General features: G+C 34.6%; 1 protein-coding gene across 6 annotated transcripts in view; it reads right to left on the bottom strand.

The window, feature by feature from the left end:
• The window catches only part of LOC126808777 (serine/threonine-protein phosphatase 2A regulatory subunit B'' subunit beta), a 281,556-nt gene that overhangs the window by 211,142 nt on the left and 53,389 nt on the right, over positions 1-17,025 (bottom strand). Inside the window, exon 2 of one of the 6 annotated variants that reach the window (XM_050533743.2) lies at positions 3,192-3,525. The exons of the other annotated variants lie outside the window; for them this stretch is intronic. The gene's annotated coding sequence lies outside the window, so the exon portion shown is untranslated. The remainder of the gene's footprint in view (positions 1-3,191; positions 3,526-17,025) is intronic. 6 annotated transcript variants of the gene reach the window in all.

Genomic DNA, 17,025 nt, shown 5'->3' with positions numbered 1-17,025 from the left:
TATCACACAGTGAAAATTTTATGAAAATCGAATAATAATTGACACTTTTATGGACCAAAAACCTTGAAAAGCAACCTGTTGAAAATCGCCTATTTCTCCACAACTGAACAAGTTAGAAACAATTTTGTGAAATCTATATGACCGTATGAATTTTATTAATATGTGAATGTAAACCAAAAGTTCAAATTATTAATACATATTAAATAATTCTTGGTTGAAAAAAATATTGATTTTAAAAGTTAAAAATGCATTTTTTGACAAAATGGCGTCACTTCCGGTGTCAATTTTAAATTGTAATCAATTTGATATGACGCATACTTGCTTTTTGAATCAAATGGAGTCACTTTTCTGAAAATCCAATAATAATTGACTATTTTACAGTCAAAATAACGAAAACAGTGACTTATACAAAATTGCCCATTTCTAGGTAACTGCTTATATTACAAACTAATTTTAACATACATTTTCTTTGTATGGATTATAGCTACAAGTTTATAAATGTTACGTAGAAATATTTTAAAATCTGAAAAGCCTGAATGGGTCGTAAATAGGTCAATTTTACACCTTTATTCACCTCTTAATCGAATTTGCTCGAAAATGAAATCGAAATTAAACCAGCGGCTGCCAGGCAGGATACGCCCACATTTTCGAGAGATGGATAGAAAACAAGCTAAAACGAAAGTGATTTTTCCTACAATCAAGGGCCATAATTCAGGAAATTACAATTCTATATGCGCAAATATCGAAAGGAACCGATCTTTGAGTTATAAACTTACATTTCAAGTTTCAGCAAAATCGGATAAAAATTGTGACCTTTATAGGGTCCACAATTTGAGAACGAGAGGCGGCCATTTTGTCTGTCAGTTTTGGGCCGATTTTCACGAAATTCGAACTCAGTCATCCTTAGGGTGTAACGGTGATATAATAATACGTTTTTTTAAATCGGATAAAAATTATGACCTTTATAGGGTCCACAAGCTAAAAACGCGATTTTTCGTACAATCAGGGGCCATAATTCAGTTAGTTACGGTCCGACATGCGCGAATATCGAAAGAAACCAAGATCTTTGGGTTATAAACTTATATTTCAAGTTTCAACAAAATCGGATAAAAATTGTCACCTCTGATATACCATATTTTTACGCTATTTGAGAACGAAGGGCGGCCATTTTATCAGTCAGTTTTTGGCCGAATTTCACGAAATTCGAACTCAGTCATCCTTAGGGTGTAACGGTGATATAATAATATGATTTTTTAAATCGGATAATAATTATGACCTCTATAGGGTCCACAAGCTAAAAACGTGATTTTTCGTACAATCAGGGGCAATAATTCAGGAAGTTACGGTCCGATATGCGCGAATATCGAAAGGAACCAAGATCTTTGGGTTATAAACTTACATTTCAAGTTTCAACAAAATCGGATAAAAATTGTGACCTCTACAGTGTTCACAAGCCAAAAACGTGATTTTTCGTACAATCAGGGGCCATAATGCATGAAGTTACGGTCGATAAATGCCAATATCGAAAGGAACCGAGATCTTAGGGTGATAAACCTATTAATTAAAGTTTCATTGATATCGGATAAAAATTGTGACCTGTAGACTGTTCACAAACAATTGTTGACGGACGGACGGGGGCGACGACAATATACGTCCACATGAAAATGTGGGCGTATAAAAAACTGAGCCCAACATTTTGTGTGCCTTTAAAGGGCACACTCTTTTAGTTATATCAGTTTTTTTTAAAAATAATATTTGCTTTCGAAAAATGGTACTTAACTGTCAAAATTGTAGTTTTTGGTAAAAATTAAGCCACTTCCGGTGCTGACAGATAACTCTATCGGTAACAAAAAAAATGACAATTGAGACAACGAAGTATATGAACTTTGTTTTATACAAATCGAGCAATAAATAATTAATCTAGGACTGAAAAACTGAATTAGACAATTACTGAGACAAAAAATATTCATAAATAAAAAAGTTTTTTGTAAAAATTTAAATTTTCAAATTTCGAACGACAAAAGCCATAGATGAATGTTCGAAATTGAAAAATGTGAGATAGCTATTGTCTCGGGAAAGATTCAGGGTTTCCAAAAATGTGACTTGTTTTAAAATGGGTAAAGAATTGGCGAAACCACGGCCGCTTTTTGATTTATTGCTACCGTTCCAAAGTCTGAAAGCCTAATAATAATAATTTTAGTAAGCTCAATAGGCTTTCATTGAAATCAGATAAAAATTGTGACTCATAGAGTGTCCACAAACAATTGTGGACAGACGGACGTCCAGACGAACTGGGGCGTATAAAAAATCATAACGTTAAACAGTATTTAAAACTAAAGCTAACATCGCTGATTTACTGACCTAATTCCAACAATGTCACGTGTCATCGGTATTCAGCATTGGAGATTCTGTCGGAAAAATATATTTTTGACCGATTCTCAGAGTATTCGGCGTTCTATCAGTGGATTATATTCAATGAAGATTTAAATTTAACTAACAACTGGTCTGTGAAACCATTAAATGTATGATCCAATTATTATTTTAATATCTACCTGGAATTCATATGGAGTGTCAAAGACGTGCGATTCTCGAGATTCACAATACAATCCATGACGAGATCCATCTGACTTATTTTCACTATATGTTTCAATGAAGTATTTATTTATTTGAATACATTAACAAGATTGATAAGCGGTAAAATTCTGTTTTCATGAGACTGGTAAAATTACAAGTGGACTGGTATTTTTAACTTCTACCGGTACAGTGTACCGGTAAATTTTGAGGCTAGCGGAAACACTGTACATTTTTTTTGATCATATAAAACTTTGGTTTCATAAATAATCACTGGAGCGTCAAAAAAATGCATTTATTTCATAATCCATTTCCTCATAGGCTGTATTATCCAGTGAAATCAAGTCTCTGTAGAATCTGAGTCATATTTTACAATTTTGTTTAGGTTATATCAAACATTTATTTAATAAAGAACATCATTAGAAATAATATCTTACTAATTTTTACTAACCAATCAAATTAGTCGACATCAATTGAGTAAATAATTCATTCAGTTCCTGAAATACGATATTGAACACATGCATACCTAAATTTAGGGTTTAACTTAAGTATAATTACTATTATATTTTCATAGCTCAACTCGGGGCTTAATTGAAGTATAACATTGAACGCATTCATACCTAAATTCACTATACACACATCCACCTTAGAACACAATATCCTTGAATGTTCCACCATAATTAAGAATTTTTCCAGAATGAGAAAACCCAAATAACAGAAATAAGCACATTTCCATGGACACGAATTGCATAGTTTTAATAATTCCAAAACATGTAACAATCTAAATACGATGTTGTAAACTTTTCTCCCTGTGGTATAAATAGACTCTCTGAAAATGTGGCTGTTGAACTTGAGAATTGGTGTGAATCATAGAGCTGCAGTACAACTTATAAATAACTTTTTTCCATACTCCTACTCTCTATAAGGTTGCTATATATTTCCTCTACAACACTCCTACAATATATCACAAACTAAATTTTATCATACCCACAGAAGTGACTATGATGAAATTCTAATTTCTCTCTCTGCTTTCTGACATTACATAGATTTAGCTTTAATTCAGTTGTGAATAAAAATAACTTTTCTTGGTTCTAGAGTGTCTATATTTAAGACTCTAAAATAGTAATATACATATGACATAATTTAACCTGTAACAATGTATATATAACAATGAGTGTATATAGAATATAGTATAAAGTATATCAGTCACTATAGGTTATAGTAGAATATATATCATATAGATGATAATTACTTTAAGTGTAAAGTAATAACTACACCAACAGAAGGTCATCACTCTATTAACTACCAGCATATACGAAGAAGTGCTGGGTAAGAGAATGCACATGTAGCCTAGTCCATCCAGTGGGTAAAGATAGAGAACACATGTCTATTAACAACAAGCCAAAAGTGAGGCTGATGTCCCCCCACCGCAATCCCAAAATAAATAGATGACATATATTAATTAAATGCACATTTATCTTTTCGAAAAGTATCGAGCAAACTTGTCTATGTAGAAAATGTTCATGATCGAACTCAGTCAGGTTTTTGAAGTACCTGGTAGTGAAACTCTACACTATCCATAAGTTAGAATCAAAGTTATCTTGTACTAAAGCATCGACCAAGTTTAAACAATTTACATGTACCTAAATTAAAAGCAGAGTTGTTATGTTCCAAAGTCTTGACCAATCAAATTTCTTATTGCTACTTAGCCTAAGCAGAAAATTCTCATCATCGAACTTAGTCAAGGGTATTGATATAACGAATCTAACTCAGAGTTTCATCATTATCACCCTATTAGAACCAAAGTTATCCTGTTCCAAAGTCTCAACCAATCAAATTGCTTTTAAAATGCATGACTGAACACTGTCCAGACATTGACCTAATAGACACCTACACCAAGTTTGAACATTCTAGCTCAATTAGGAGAGTTATGTGTTCCAAAGTCTCGACCAATCAGACTGAAGTCTCTACCTAGCCTAAGCAGAAAATGCTCATCATCGAACTTAGTCAAGGTATTGGTGTAATGAAACTATACACCACGTTTCACCACGCTCACACAATTAGAATCAAAGTTATCAAGCTCCAAAGTCCCGACCAATCAAACAATTTATCACTCTGCTTACCCTAAGCAGAACATGATTATTATTGAACTTAGTCAAGGTATTGATGTAATGAAACTATGCACCATCTTCAAACTCCATCAAGGTATTCACCTAATAAACACCTACACACAATTTGAACATTCTACCTCAATTAGAGAAGGGAGTTATTGTGTCCCAAAAAGTGTGAAGGTCGGACAGACAGACGGACGAAACGACACATTTTAATAGTCCCCTGCTTTCTTCAAAAGGTGGGGAACAATAATCTATCCAAAAAAATTCTCATAAGCAGCAGCCTATGTACATGTATATATACATGTATATATACTCTTCAAAAAAAAGTAGGGGATATTGAAATGCTAATACCTATACAGGTTGTGATATGATAAATAGTCATGCTTTGAGAGTATGTTCACAGTTGAAGAACTTATCGCCCCAACAGAATCACTGAACTGCACGTCTGACACGCAAGTGCCATACACATGGGAGGGGTTCATTGTCAAATTTGACACTTCAAGGAAGGGTTGATGAAAACTGCCGTGTGCTGGTTTATCCTATCCATGTTTGCTTTCCTATCGGTTCTTGCATAATATTTACTGTTTAGCGTATCTTTGCTTTAGTGTGTTACGTTTAATTTGCAGTGAGACGTATTTAACTTGATGAATGTCTATGTGCTATTGGCATGCTTCAAATGGGTTCTACACAGCGAGCAGTAGCCAACATGCTTAATCTGTCACAGTCCGTGATCAGCAGACTGTGGTAACGGTACCAACAAACACACAATGTCGTCCTAGTGCCACTACACAAGCCCAGGATTGATACATTCGTACACATGTCCTTCGAAATCGAGGACAAACGGCCAATTACCTTTCTGTACCAAGTTACAGGAATTCGAGTTACATCTCAAACGATTAGAAATCGGTTACATGCAGCCCATTTCCATGTGCAACGACCGCGTGTTGTGCCTCCATTAACTCGCCAGCACATGGCAAACAGGCGTCAATGGTGTAGGTAGCGTAGAAATTGGGGTAATCGTCGATGTGCGAGTGTAATCCTCTCAGATGAGTCCAGATTTACTCTGGATTTCACCGATAGGCGTGCTCGCGTTTGTAGGCGTGTACATGAGCGTCATGCTAACGTTAACATCTGACAGCATGACAGATTCGGGCGTGGGTCTGTTATGGTGTGAGGAGGAATCACGGACTAGCATATTGTTCAAGGAAGGGTCACTGGTGTGTACTACCGTGACCACATCCTGGCACCCATAGTTCTGCGTGCAGGTCGACGTTTCATATTTAAAGATGATAATGCCCGTGCCCACCACACTCGTGTCGTGAATGGCTACCTCCAGCGTCACCATATTGTCCAAATGCCTTTGCCAGTCATGAGTCCTGACCTATCCCCTATAGAGCATGTCTAGGACATGATTGGGAGATGTGTTTGTCGACGTCAACTGACAACACTGCAAGAATTGGCAGCAGGACTGCAAGATGAGTGGGTCAGATTGCCCCAAATTGTGATTGGACGGTTCATTAGAAGTATGCCACGACGAATTGCTGAATGCCTGAGGATTGGTGGAAGAATTACTCATTATTAAGACAAAAATCAAACCAGCTGCTGCCAGGCAGGATACGCCCACATTTTCAAGAGATGGATAGAGAACAAGCTAAAAAGAAAGTGATTTTTCCTACAATCAAGGGCCATAATTCAGGAAATTACAATTCGATATGCGCAAATATCGAAAGGAACCGAGATCTTTGGGTTATAAACTTACATTTCAAGTTTCAACAAAAATTGGATGAAAATTGTGACCTCTATAGGGTCTACAACCTTGATATACCATATTTTTACGCTATTTGAGAACGAGGGGCGTTCATTTTGTATGTCAGTTTTGGGCCGATTTTCACGAAATATGATCTCATCGGTCCTTACAGTGTAACGGTGATATAAAAATACGTTTTTTAAAATCGGATAAACATTATGACCTCTAAAAACGCGATTTTTTGTACAATCAGGGACCATAATTCAGGAAGTTACGGTCCGATATGCGCGATTATCGAAAGGAACCAAGATCTTTGGGTTATAAACTTACATTTCAAGTTTCAACAAAATCGGATAAAAATTGTGATCTCTATAGGGTCCACAACCTTGATATACCATATTTTTACGCTATTTGAGAACGAAGGGTGGCCATTTTGTCTGTTAGTTTGGGTCCGATTTTCACGAAATTCGAACTCAGTCGTCCTTGGGGTGTAACGGTGATATAATAATAGTTTTTTTTTAAATTGGATAAAAATTATGACCTCTATAGGGTTCACAAGCTAAAAACGCGATTTTTCGTACAATCAGGGGCCATAATTCAGGAAGTTACGTTCCAATATGCGCGAATATCGAAAGGAACCGAGATCTGTGGGTTATAAGCATACATTTAAAGTTTAAACCAAATCGGATAAAAATTGTGACCTCTACAGTGTTCACAAGTTAAAAACGTGATTTTTCGTACAATCAGGGGCCATAATCCATGAAGTTACAGTCCGATACATACCAATATCGAAAGGAACCGAGATCTTAGGGTGATAAACCTATATTTCAAGTTTCGTTGAAATTGGATAAAAATTTTGACCTGTAGACTGTTCACAAACAATTGTGGACGGAAGGACGGACAGGGGCGACGACAATATACGTCCACATTTCAATGTGAAACTTCCAATCAGTAGAAACAGGAAACAGAAACCAAATACAGACGGTTTGATGGGATCAATTTTGACTAAGTCAAAATGATGCATTTGACATTCAGATAAGTTGATATAAAATAATTAATAGAATACAATATCAAAAAACAATCGTTTTATCCAACGTTTCGTCAGTAAAAATACTAACTTCTTCAGGGATGAAGAACTAAATTCAATGTGGGCGTATAAAAACAGCAGTGCATTTCCACAGTTTTGTATTGTTTCTGAATATCCTCTACTTTTTTTGAAGAGTATATATAACCCCAGGCTTAACTACTTAACAAAACCTACAACAATTCGTATATACTTGGATTATGACAAAATATCACCATGTCAAAGTGAATTTAGCTATTAGCCAGGTGAACCCACTGGACATTACCCAGCTGCTTCGTGCATGACACCTAGGCTATTGTGACTGGGTGCGATATTTAGGTGGGTTTGATACGACGATAAATCTTGTAATACATAGTAGCTTTATTATGAAAAGCATGGCATCTCTACAACATGGTTGCAGCAAGTAAGAACGCTCATCACCAGAAACATGCACATGTTCTTACGTAGTACGCATACATGCATATAAATTACAGTTATTAAACTACGGAAGATAATTGTTGACATATTAATAATAATTTGTGAAGACATCACATATTTTCCTTTCTTTTGAAGAATATAGAAACTTAACATTACAGCGACTAGCTTGCCACATAAATATAATTAAAATAGTAACTAGAACTGCGAAGCAGTAATGACAGGTTTCACTGGTGCCACGTTACCCTTGAACTTATGTCACGTCCAGTGACACGTTACACCTGAACTTATCATTCCAGTACCACTGGAACCGATCAACAGATTTCCACAAACATAGCAGACGTTTTATAAAATGGACACAGAATCAACCAAATCCAGCAATATCAATTCTATTTATACATTTGTTACCATGTGTTAAATGTGTCAAAAAAAGTGATCCTGACAAAATTTGTTACTAACTTACCGCTAAGTTAGCTGACTTTCTAATGGGAAATTAAAAAGGATAAAAAATCTTAAAAAGTGATCCTGAGAACATTGGTTATTTCCCGACAAGGGAAGACGCAAGAAGCAATTTTTTGACATCTCTATGATCGTATTGATCCAATCTATATGTCCATTGGAATCAAATATCATATTGTTAAACAACTAAAAAATATAACCCACTTCAAAAAAATATTTGTTTTGAAGGCTAAAAATACAGGCTTTGCTAAAAAGACATTACTTCCGGTGATAATGAAAATGTTAAATTAGTTACATGAAATCATAAATGGCATCAGGCATCACAATGGTGAAAATTTTATGAAAATCGAATAATAATTGACATTTTTATAGACCAAAAACCTTGAAAAGTGACTTCTAGAAAATCGTCTATTTCTCTGCAACCGTAAAAGTTAGGAACCATTTTGTGGTATCTGTTTGATCGTATTGGTTCATTCCATTTGTTGATTGCAATCAAATGTCATAAATTTAAAAAACATTACAAATCAGACTCATTTGAATAAAATATCTATTTTGAAGGCTATAAATACAGTTTTTGCCCATACAACGCCATTTCCGGTGACAGTGAAAATGTAAAATTGGATCCGCCCAGTCAAAAGCGGCATTAGGCATCATATGGTGAAAAAAATAGAAAATCGGATTATAATTAACTCTTTTACAGGCAAAATAACGTGAAAAGTGACTCGTGCAAAATTGCCTATTTCTCGGCAACTGCTAATATTACAAACTAATTTTTACATACATTGTCATCGTATGGATTAATGGTACAGGTTTGTGAAAGTTGTCAAGAAATATTTTAAAATATGAAAAGCCTGAATGCATTGTTAATAGCTCATTTTTACACCTTTTTTCAGCTTTAAATCAAAATGATGCAAATGCAAAACCCAAAAAAACAAAACAACAAAGCAAGACATATTTTGCGTCTTTAGTATGAGCATTCATCTTGATCTATTAGATTTGTAAACATTTATATTTGCTTTTTAAAAGACCTTTCGACACGTCAAAATTGAAGTTTTGGGCAAAATTACGTCACTTCCGGTGCCGACAGAAACTTTTATAGGTAGAAGAAAGTTGAGAATTTGCACCAGGTGAGCTTTTCTTTTACACAAATCAGGCAATCTTAAATTACTTGTATGAAATCGTAAATGGCATTAGGTATCACACAGTGAAATTTTTTATGAATATCGAATAATTGACACTTTTATGGACCAAAAACCTTGAAAAGTGACCTGATGAAAATCGCCTATTTCTCCACAACTGAACAAGTTAGAAACCATTTTGTGATGTCTATATGATCGTATGGGTTCATTCTATTAGTTGATTGGAGTCAAATATCATAATTTTAAAAACATTACAAATCAAACTCATTTGAATACAATATCTGTTTTGAAGGCTATAAATACATGTTTTGGCCAAATTACGTCATTTCCGGTGACATTGAAAATGTTAAATTGGTTTGAACTAGTCAAAATTTACATTACGCATCAAATGGTGTCACTTTTATGAAAATCCAATAATAATTGGCTCTTTTACAGGCAAAGTAGCATATAGAGTGACTCATGCAAAATTGAGCATTTCTCGGCAAATACTCATATTACAAACTAATTTTGACATAGATTCTCTTCGTATGGATTAATGCTACAAGTTTATGAAAGTTGTGAAGAAATATTTTAAAATATGAAAAGCCTAAATGGGTTGTAAATAGCTCATTTTTACACCTTTTTTCACCTTTAATTCGAAATGGCGCAAATACAAAATACAAAATTAAAAAAAGCGAGTTTGAGATTTTTTGCGCCTTTTGTAGGGGCATTTATCTTGATCTATCAGATTTGCAAAAAATAACATTTGCTAGTGAAAAGACGTTCCAACTCGACAAAATTGGAGTTTTTAGCAAAATTGCGTCACATCCGGTGCCGATAGAAAACTTTACCGGTAATAAAAAAATTGAGAATTTGCACCATGGAGCATATGAACTTTGTTTTATAAAAATTGGGCAATAAATAATTAACCTAGAACCGATAAACTGAATTAGCCAATAGCGGCCAAGAAACATTATCGAGACAATAAATGTTCACATTTTTGCTCAAATCAGACAACCCCTTAACCCTGGGTAAAATGCCATAAAAAAAATATTCATTAATAAAAAAGTTTTTTGTCAAAATTTAAATTTTCAAAATTTGCCGCAAATATCTCCGAAGATTCGTCGAAAATCAAAAATCTAAACTACCATAGCTATTTGCCCTGTCTCAGGCTATGTCAAAATGTATCAAATGTTAAAATCCAACGATTATTGTTAATATTACGGCAATATTTAAAAAAACGACAACTTCGGCGATTTCGGACATTTTGCATTTTCACAGAACGTTCGAAATAGCTTTAATCTCTAAGTCACACCCACTTTCCCAGGAAAACCGAAGACATCGAATCGATCCGACAAGTAGTTTCTGAGATATGCTCAAGTGGAAAAAACAAGAGCATCGCTAACGCAGCAATATACGTCCACATTCCTGTTTTGTTTGATATGGTCCAGTTTGCATTGAGGGTCTGTTAAATGAAACTGGGTTGTAGGACTGCTATCAGTATAACATTTCATTCACATTAACAGAACACAACTTTTATTTTAAAACAATCAATGTCTTTATTCTAAAAGCATGACGTTTAGAATAGGTATGCAAAGTTTCAAAAAGATCTGTTAAGAATTGCGGCCTGTAGGCAAAACACAAGACACACAAACATTAGGCGTGGCTCTGTCCTAAGGGGTCGAGCATGCACCAAAAATAATAATAGAGGTCAGCCTTAGGCTTAAGGAATAAGTATAAAAAAAGTAGCCTTAGGCTATAAGGAATAAGTATAAAAAAGTTTTCAAGATGATCGATTAAGAAATGCGGTGTGCAAGTGACACACAGACATAAAAGATAGGTTGCCAGGCAACGAAACATACGCCCACAACAGCTAAATCGTCCGGGCAGTCAACAAGAGTTGTTGCATATTTTTACTTTTTTCGGTACTGAAACATTTATAATACACTAAAATCTGATTAAGAGCAACAACTCATGAAGTAATTATCAGAAAACCATTAGAATTTGTTTGTTTGTATAAAGTTCTGCCTCATGCTAACGTTTTGTATACAAAACTTTTAATATCATGGATTTAGCTGTTCAGGACATAAAAATCCATTGAAAATCAATATACTTGTTCGTCTCAAGATCTAAAACTCTGTGTATCAATCAGAAGTCAATCGGATGAAAACTTTAGCCTTTAGAGCGTCACAAAGTGATCAAGGGCCATAACACTGTGTATAAATTTAAAGTCAACCGGATATTAACATAAGCAGTGTGAAACCCTAATTATATTTCAGAATATTCCAGAACAGTTTCTAACAGTTATACAATTCAATACTTATAAAGTTAAATACTTATCAATGTAAAACAAATAACACTGATTTGAATGTTTGAACGAATGAATAAATCATTAGACCTTTATGAATGTACATATACAACACTGAAATATTGTGTTTTTTAAAGTCATACCTTGCACAATAACATCTTAAATAATCAATAAATCATTGAAAGTATAATTAATACTCTATTTTACTGTGTATAATCTTGAAGATACATAGGTTTAGTTCTACTTCGTTTAGAAAACCTTTTACTCTCATTCCTATTAGCATACATACTTGTTCGAGAGTTTGTAGAATGTGAATTAGGAATGCTAATCACAAGGTTGGCTTGTGAATTATCACTATTCACCTTTTCAGCTCTATACAAAACTAAGTGATTGGAATGTCATATTTTACCATCATCCAAAGTTAAAACATTACCTTGAATATTAATAACTTTTTTAGGATCTGAATACCGGTAATGAGAGCTCATTTTATGATCATGTTGAATATATATTTTCAACTTAAATCTCACAAAATCATTAACTTTAAATTTATGACTTACAACTCTATGTTTGTTATCATATCTATCTTTCATCATATTTTGTTTCTTTGACACATAATCATTATAAACATCATTAGAACAATGAAGATTACTGAATGGTTGTAGCATACTAAGTTTTGTCCGCATTTCTCTCCAGGTCATAAGAGGATAGGTTGCCAGGCACAGCAGCTAAATTGTCCAAGTGGTCGACAAGGGTTGTCGCATATTTATTCTTTTGTAGGTAATTGGGGGCCTTTACAAGACAATTCCATACAGATCTGATTATAAATTTTGTCATTTGAGCGTTAACAAGGTTCTACAAACTGAAACAAGGGTCTCAACTCTGGAAGTAATCTACAGAAATTGTTGAAATTTGACAGGCTTTTTCGTTTACTAATTTAAATAATGCATATAAATTTCATACAGATCACATGATCACTTTTGTCATTCAAACGTTCACAATCGCCATAACACTAGAAATTATTGGCGGAAATTGCTGAAATTCAATAGACCTGTTTCACAAATTTAAATGATGCATATCGGATGATAACTTTCATCAATCGAGCATTAACAAGGTTTAACAAAGTGAAACACGGGCAATAACTCTAGAAGTAATTATTGTAAATTGCTGAAATTCAATAGGCTTTTTCGTTTCACTAATTTAAATTATGCATATAAATTTTACAAAGATCGGGTGATAACTTTTGGCGTTAGAGCGTTCACAAAGATCAATAAAGTAAAACAAGGGCGATAACTCTAGACGTAATAAACGGAAATTGCTGAAATTCAATAGGCTTCTTCGTTTCACTAATCTAAATAATGCATATAGATTTCACAAAGATTGGGTGATAACTTTTGGCTTTGGAGCGTTCATAAGGTTCAATAAAGTAAAACAAGCGCCTTAACTCTAGACGTAATAAACCGAAATTGCTGAAATTAAATAGGCCTCTTCATCTCACTAATGTAAACAACATATATCAATTTTAAAACAATTGGATGATAACTTTTGGCGTAAAAGCGTTCACAAGAAATTGTGGATGATGGACGGACGGATGGACAGCAATATACATCCACATTTCAATGTGGGCGTATAAAAAAAAGATAGGTTGCCAGGCAACGAAACATTCGCCCACAGCAGCTAAATCGTCAGGGCAGTCAACAAGAGTTGTCGCATATTTTTACTTTTTTCGGTAATGAAACATTTATAATACACTAAAATCTGATTAAGAGCAACAACTCAGAAAACCATTAGAATTTGTTTGGTTTTTATAAAGTTCTGCCCCATGCTAACGTTTTGTATACAAAACTTTTAATACTGTATCATGGATTTAGCTGTTCCAAGTCATAAAAATTCATTGAAAATCAATATACTTGTTCGTCTCAAGATCTTAAACTCTGTGTATCAATCTGAAGTCAATCGGATATTAACTTTGGCCTCTAGAGCGTGCACAAGATTTTTCAAAGTGATCAAGGGCAATAACTCCGGCAGTAATTTTCGAAAATCACTGAAAATGAATAGACTTCTTCATCTCATGACCTTAAACACTGCGTATAAATTTAAAGTCAATCGGATATTAACTTTGGCCTCTAGAGCATCCACAAGATTTTTTGAAGTGATCAAGGGCCATAACTCTGGCAGTAATCATCGGGAATCACTGAAAATCAATAGGCTTCTTCGTCTCATGACCTGAAACACTGTGTATAAATTTAAAGTCAATCAGATATTGACTTTGGCCTCTAGAGCGTCCACAAGATTTTTTTAAGTGATCAAGGGCCATAACTCTGGCAGTAATTATCGGAAATCGCTGAAAATCAATAGGCGTCTTCGTCTCATGACCTTAAACACTGTGTATAAATTTAAAGTCAATCGGATATTAACTTTGGCCTCTAGAGCATCCACAAGATTTTTTGAAGTGATCAAGGGCCATAACTCTGGCAGTAATTATCGGAAATCGCTGAAAATCAATACGCTTCTTCGTCTCATGACCTTAAACACTGTGTATAAATTTAAAGTCAATCGGATATTAATTTTGGCCTCTAGAGCATCCACAAGATTTTTTGAAGTGATCAAGGGCCATAACTCTGGCAGTTATGATCGGAAATCGCTGAAAATCAATAGGCTTCTTCGTCTCATGGCCTTAAACACTGTATATAAATTTAAAGTCAATCGGATATTAACTTTAGCCTCTAGAGTGTCCACAAGCAATTGTGGACGACGGACGGACGGACCGACGACAATATACGACCACATTTCAATGTGGGCGTATAAAAAGGGTGTTTGATTTGTCGTCAATTGTTTTGTACAGCAAATTGTTATCAAAACAGTACGTAAGGACTTTAATCCAAGTAGATTAAGACTTAAGATTTGCTTGCAAAAGAGATTTAACCATTGAGTTCATACGTTCTTTTGCTCCGTTTGACTCAGGGTGGTAATTAGGTAATTAGGGGGGGGGGGCAATATGCTCTATGCCTAGACTATCTAAATACTCAGTAAACTCTTTACTTATAAACTGAGGGCCATTATCGCTGGTTATCGATTCAACCATTCCCCATGTACTGAAAATAATTTCAAGAAAATTAAAAAACAGATTGAGAAGTAATATTTTCTTTGAATGGCATTTTTAGTAATTGGAACATAATCAAACACACTATTTATGGATAACAATTACTATGGGTTTTTTCACTGTGACGTTTCAACAAGATTTCACAAGTCGTTATCAAGCATATAACAAACATATATGCTTGATATGACTTGTGAAATCTTGTTGAAACGTCGCAGTGAAATAAACCATAAATAGTTTGTTATTTGAGAAGTAATATTATCAGTCATACAACATTCTGGCCATTTACTATAATAGTCAATAACATTAATCAGAAATTGAATGTCAATAGCAATATCACTCCATGGATATTTAGAAATTTTATGTGGAGTTAAAGGAGCAGTGGAATGTTTTGCAGATTTGTCACTATTGGCAAAACTGTCACAACTGTTTACAAAATTTTCAGTGTCCTTGTCTGTCCCTGGCCAATATGCGACTGTTCTAAGGTTTTGTTTTGTTTTTACAATCCCACAATGACCTTCATGGGCTAAGTTTAAGACATTTTTTTATTAACAATTTTGGAATTACAGTTCGGTTTCCACGACCTAAATAATTGTCTCCAAACACAAATAATTCCTGACGAATATGGAAATATGGAAACACATCATCACTAAGATATTCTTTGTATTGCCATGAATTAGTACTCACAAATTCAACACCTTTATTCAACACATCATCTTTACGTGTTTCCTCAGAAAGAACATTATGAGTTATTCTCACAGAATTCACAGTGAGAGATTCACACGAATATGATTCATCTATCAAAATGTCACACACAAATTCACTGTCGTGTTGTGATTCACTAGTACTCTGTTTACGTAAACACTAAACACGACAGCCAGTCTGCTATAATGTTGCTTGATCCTTTCTTGTATATCACCTGGAAATCATACTGTCGAAGTGTTGCGGCCCATATTGCAATTCTAGCTGGTTTGTATCCTGACCTATCTTTAGTCGATTGTAGAAGTGTTACTAAAGAGATATGATCTATAACCAATTTAAAAATTTTACCTCTCAGCTATCTGTCCCATTTCTTAACAGCCCAGGTACATGCCAATGCTTCTTTTTCACCAATGCTATATATACGTTCACAGTCAGTAAGTATCTTAGCAGCAAATGCGACTAGTCGGATTTCGCCATTATCTTGAATTTGAGAAAGTTCAGCACCCAAGGCATAATCACTGGTATCGCATGTTACATAAATTGGCAAATCAGTTTGATAGAAAGCTAGAACTGGGGGTGAAGTTAAACTATTTTTTAAAATACTCATAGCCTTGTCTTCCATTGCCATGATTGATTAGCACGAACGAGTTTACAAATTGGACATTTGTTGGAGGTAGAATATCTCGGACAGAGTCATTGTTTTCTGTTAGCATGTGAACTCCTTTAGACAAAATATTAAATCCTAGCCAGTTCACTTCTTGAACTTTGAAGAAACACTTATTTGGACTGAGAGTTAGGCCATTTTTATGAAGACGTGTTATCACCTCTCTGATTCTTTGATCATGGACTTCTTCTGTCTCAGCAATTATCAGAATATCATCTAATAGATTAAATATTCCGCAACAACCTGAAAGAATCATGTCCATCATTTTTTGGAATCCTCCGGGAATTTCCATCAACCGTTTAGTCCGGACTTAATCCAGATTGAACATCTTTGGGATGAAATTCAGAGTAGACTTAATAACATCGTAACGAGACCAAACAGCCGATGGATTGCGCCAGGCTTTTCTGAGAGTGTGGTTCCAGAGGCCAGTGGCGTTCATCAATCGTCTGGTCCACTCAATGAACAGATGCTGCGCTGCTGTTATTGACACTCACGGTGGACACACCAGATACTGATGTATAGACTGTAGTCTCTAAACCTTCTTGTAATGTCTTGGAATTGTGATGAATTAATCACTAATGTGTCGAGATACTGTTCACAAAAAATTGCTTTGATCCATTTAGTAAGTCGTTTTCTAGAATGATTTGATTAAAGTGCCTCTCTGATTTTGAAATCGTACTGACGTTATTTTTGCTGTTTAGTATATATGTACATTCAACGATAATAACAGATAGTGATTGTTATCCA

Source organism: Patella vulgata, chromosome 1 (assembly GCF_932274485.2).
Source record: "Patella vulgata chromosome 1, xgPatVulg1.2, whole genome shotgun sequence".
Taxonomy (NCBI): domain Eukaryota; kingdom Metazoa; phylum Mollusca; class Gastropoda; family Patellidae; genus Patella; species Patella vulgata.
This window is presented reverse-complemented; position numbering and strand designations above follow the sequence as displayed.